Consider the following 5,000-nt stretch of genomic DNA (forward strand, 5'->3'; position numbering starts at 1 on the left):
GTCCTCTTCCTTTTCTCTTCCTCTCGCTGCGGGGATCCCCCTCGGTGTTATTTTAAACACTCTCCTTCAATATTTTTCCAACGAGGAGAAATTCGACTCATTTATTTTTTCAGAGCAGTGTCCACTGACTGACATTCCCTCTCGCGGCTCCTTCGGCGTCCCTTGTCTTGTCACTTCAGGCTAAGAGAGGGGAAATTAACGAAAGGGGAATTTTTTGAGTGGAAGAATGGGTACTCGCGCGTTGAGAAGAAACTGGAGTTTTAGTTTTTTACATTCAAAGAAATTTTGATTTCACTGTTAACTTTTCAGCGAGTGCTATGAAACATCCGATTTATCCTTTATCGATGAATGATAAAATTTTCACAAACTTTTCAGATATTTTACATTATACACTTCAGTTTCACTTCTTTGTTTTTCCATTAAATGAGATAAAATCACCCCCTAAATTCACCGTATTATATGGTGCATTAATTTCCCGGGAAATATCAGCTTGGGACGATAAACTGCAGGTTTTAAATGATTACGTAATCACATCAATATTGCTTTGGTATCGATTTCGAAAACATCCTTACGTCGGAAATGAAGTGAATACCTTTTCTATTTATCGTAACTTCTTGATATTCGAAAAGCAGGGGAATGTTGTGGGTTCTTTTCGGTCGTGTAATGAATCCTCAGGATTAGGTATGGACCAAGTGTGCTACATCACTCTCCGACCTTTGTTGCTCCTTAACTAAGCTTCTAGAACCTCATGAATTTGCATGAAGGCATGAACGAAGACGCATTTTCTAGAGGGGACGAGTCGTGTTACTTGACAGATTCCGTTTCGTGTTTAATTTATGTCTTGTATTTTGCCTGAAGACAGTGGCGTCGTAGCTGGGCTCCTCTGGGACCTGCAAGGAAGCCAAAAGATTTTTAGAAAATTTTGAATCTTAGTACATGAACTTAGATAATATTTTTGCCAGTCGTATAAATTCTTTGCGGAAAATTTCGCCGTTAACGATGTCGCTGAACCAAGGAATTTTACTGTAGCTGGAGTGAACTTGTAAAATAGATTACAAAAAATATAGTGAATTTTTAAACTTTATTCGTACAGATATTTAAACGTATGATCACTTATGCAGGACTCGCATTGTTAGGTTCGATTCCGGCCAGGTGCCCACTTGCCGACCCACTTGTGGATGGGTCCCGTCGTCAGCTTGGGTCAAGCAGTGGGCGTACGGCTAGCGACCTCATCCACTGAGTTTTACGGAGAACCATATGCTCTGTCTATCTAACCCTATCCCGTTTAAAGAGGGGAACAAGGAGTATGTTGGCTATCAATCTGATATTGAATATACTGGTTACTTTTTCCAGATATATGTAAATAATTTTTAATAACCGCAATTCCCTCTTAACTTCTCGATTTCTTCACACTTGGAAAACGCTTGTCATTACTATGCCTAAATCGAAGTGAAGAAAGAAATTATGTCATCCTGATGCCCGGCCGAGATTCGAACTGTTTCCTCGTTCTGATACCTGGATGCAAGTTATTAAAAATTATTAATAATATATATATATATATATATATATATACTCGTGTATATATATATATATATATATATATATATATATATATATATATATATATATATACATACATACATACATACTGTACATATATATATATATATATATATATATATATATATATATATATATATATATATATATATAAATATAAATATATATATATATATATATATATATATATATATATATATATATATATATATATATATATATATATATATATATATATATATATATATATATATGTGTAGTGTGTGTGTGTGTGTGTCTTTTGCTGCTGTTGTTTGTATCAACGAGAGGTAGAAATATCAAGTCTCAATATATGGTCGTTGTTCCAGCGTGGTTTACCCAGCGATAAGGACAAGGGAAAATGACCCGAGGTGATCTCTTGCTCTAGAGAGTCATATCTGTTGCAAGGACGACTGCAGCCAGGGGTTATCCAGTGTGCTGTTAAAATGATCCGTTTGAACATAGACGCTTGTAACTCCCAATGGAGCGTCACTCTGAGCATGTAAATGTATGCAAATGGAGTCGGTAGGAGTCTCGGACTATTTGCACAGCATCTCTTGATAAACAAGATGCATATGATGGAAAGTAAAAGGGGTTTTTGTATTTGATTCAAAGAGCACGCGAGTGAATCTCTTGCTTGTGCAGGAGATAAACAAGTTGCGTGTTTTTATCTCGATTATTTACTTCTCGACTAACGATGAGGGTTTTGTTTATGAATTTGGGTCGTGTAAGTGATCGATGTTATGACCTGCAGGTGTTTGGATATCGGTGGTCGTGAAAAGGTGCTAGTTACACTGTTCTGCAACAACTGCTAATAATAGTGAATGAGGACTTAAACCTGATATAAGGGCTACCTCACTGTCGTTACTTTCCAGCAGCTATCATGTCAGTAATGAAGTAAACTTTATGTAGGCTGTCGTACTCCTGTTACTACTAACACAAGTATGGATTGCAGTCAAGATGTTAGATTTCACACTATGATATATCCCGTGGTATATTATAATCCCGTCATTAATAAAATGTCACTGTAGTCTTGCAAATTATGCCAACAAAATTAGGCTGCCAGTTTTGTTGATGCTATTACTAGTTGCAAGTGTAATCTGCTTTTGGTAAATTATGGTGTTAAATGTGTCAAGTTGGAAAGATGCTAATTATGTGTCATGTTACAGTTGTTTTTATATAACGGTTCTTTATTAGACTTTGTTCGCTTTATATATATATATATATATATATATATATATATATATATATATATATATATGTATATTTTATATATATATATTTATATACATATATATTTATATAGATGTATATATGTATATATACATATATACTGTATTTATATATATGTATATATACATTATATATGTATGTATTAAAGTGCGTTTTTAAGATATTACATATGACTTTCTCTCTAACTCTGTAATTGTATTTGATGGGAAAAGTTGACGAATTTGATGATATTTGAATGGATAGCCTTGATTGATGGGTATCCGCAAAAAGAGACGTCTTATTGTCAGTATACATAAAGTACTACACTTAGCGATATCTTATTCTCAGAAAAAGTTTTCATTTTCGCTTCTTTTCTCGTCTTCAGACTGAAATCATCCCCAGTATGACGAATATGACATTTTTTTGTTGAGTTTTGACCATAGGATTCGTGTGGCTACCATTTTGTGTTAAAGTTTTCTGTAATTGAGTTCCAAAATGAAATAAATGTTTTGGAAATAGGTTTATCAATGCATATTGTTTGTAAATTAACTTATAAAATTTCTGTAAAAGTTATGCGCTATTCCGCATGATATTTCCATATCTTGGAGACGTGATTACAAGATTTTCGGTTGACAGTCGCGTTCAGTTCGTTCGTTTTTTAGGGAAAAAAGGCCGCATGAAAAGTGATTTTAGATTCCCTTAGACTTTTTACACTTTTACCTTTGCTTTTTTTTTATTAAATATATTGTATATATATTAAGAATAATTGGCGCACGATCACCAGATGTCTTATAAGAATTACTGCTGCTGCTGTTGTTGTTGTTGTGATGTTTATAAATTTGTAACGACCTTATGTAAATTTGCACGTTCTTATTGCTCTGTTGTTTTTAAGATGGACCCCTTCGGGAATTTTTCAGTAATGCACACATTCTTCTGCTTCTCTCTCTCTCTCTCTCTCTCTCTCTCTCTCTCTCTCTCTCTCTCTCTCTCTCTCTCTCTCTCTCTCTCTCTCATCAAAATGCCTTGTACTCAGACACCAGACAAGAGGGAACAGTATATCCCCGAGTTTGGCGATGCTCTTCATCAAGTCTTAATGCAATCATAAACAAACATGGCGCGGTGCATTAGTGGTGGTTGGGGAAGCATTGGGGCTTGTCCTGGGGACTCGGGAGGTAGGGGTCCGAAGTCTGATTTATACTTGAAAATCCACACATAAATGCTGGTAAATGCATAAGCAAAATTTCTCATTAATCAGAAACTAGATAATGTGAAAACCCTCTTGTTTTCTCGTAAATTTTGGGTTACGTAAGGGAATGTCGAAACGTTTTTTTAAACACTGTTGAAATGTTTGACTTGGTATGAACGCTTGTAAAGTTTTTTAGTTCTTGTTTAGCATATTAACACGTAAGATATATACTTTATTTCGTGTACACAGCCGTTATTGTGAATTGGTAGTTGAGTAATATTTTAAATAAAGTTTTTTTTCTCGTTATGGTTGCCCATTAGTTTTAGTAATGAATTTATTTTGTGATCGAAAATTTGCAAGTGCTAAGAAATTAAATCAGTTATTTGTAAACGTCGGAAAAATTATCTAAGTTCCAAAAAGGAAAGGGTAGATACTAAGGTACATGACGCCTTGGATGTCTGATCACAGTTGTGATAGTATCTTGTTTCTTGCTGAGTTCGTTGAGATGATATATGGTTAAAAGTGGAAGAAAAAAAATCATATAAATTGAGTAGGTATAAACGTCAGCATTAAGATTCGTAGACTAAGGGACAAATATTGTTTCCCCTTATGATGTGTATTTATGTATGTTATATCCTTAATAATGACATTTATATTTACTCAAGTTATATGTGATTTTTTTTCCACCTTTTTTTTCATTGTATTTTAATAGATATCTATTCTCTACTATCAGTTTATCTTTCTTTAAGAATGAAGAATGTTTCTTCAGTAATTTAATGGTCTTTTTACCTTTAGCTGTTATGAAAAATAAGCAATATTTCATCATTTAATGTCTAGGTCCACGCACTGAAAATGAATATTGTCTAACCTATCATTCAATAAATAAATATTATATATATATATATATATATATATATATATATATATATATATATATATATATATATATATTATATATATATATATATATATATATATATATATATATATATATTATATATATATATATATATATATATATATA

General features: G+C 33.0%; 1 protein-coding gene across 1 annotated transcript in view; it reads right to left on the reverse strand.

The window, feature by feature from the left end:
• The window catches only part of LOC136856668 (uncharacterized), a 125,535-nt gene that overhangs the window by 27,927 nt on the left and 92,608 nt on the right, over positions 1-5,000 (reverse strand). The window contains exon 2 of the mRNA XM_067134728.1: positions 1-890. This exon is cut by the window's left edge and continues 532 nt beyond it. The gene's annotated coding sequence lies outside the window, so the exon portion shown is untranslated. The remainder of the gene's footprint in view (positions 891-5,000) is intronic.

Source organism: Macrobrachium rosenbergii, chromosome 36 (genome assembly GCF_040412425.1).
Source record: "Macrobrachium rosenbergii isolate ZJJX-2024 chromosome 36, ASM4041242v1, whole genome shotgun sequence".
Lineage (NCBI taxonomy): Eukaryota > Metazoa > Arthropoda > Malacostraca > Decapoda > Palaemonidae > Macrobrachium > Macrobrachium rosenbergii.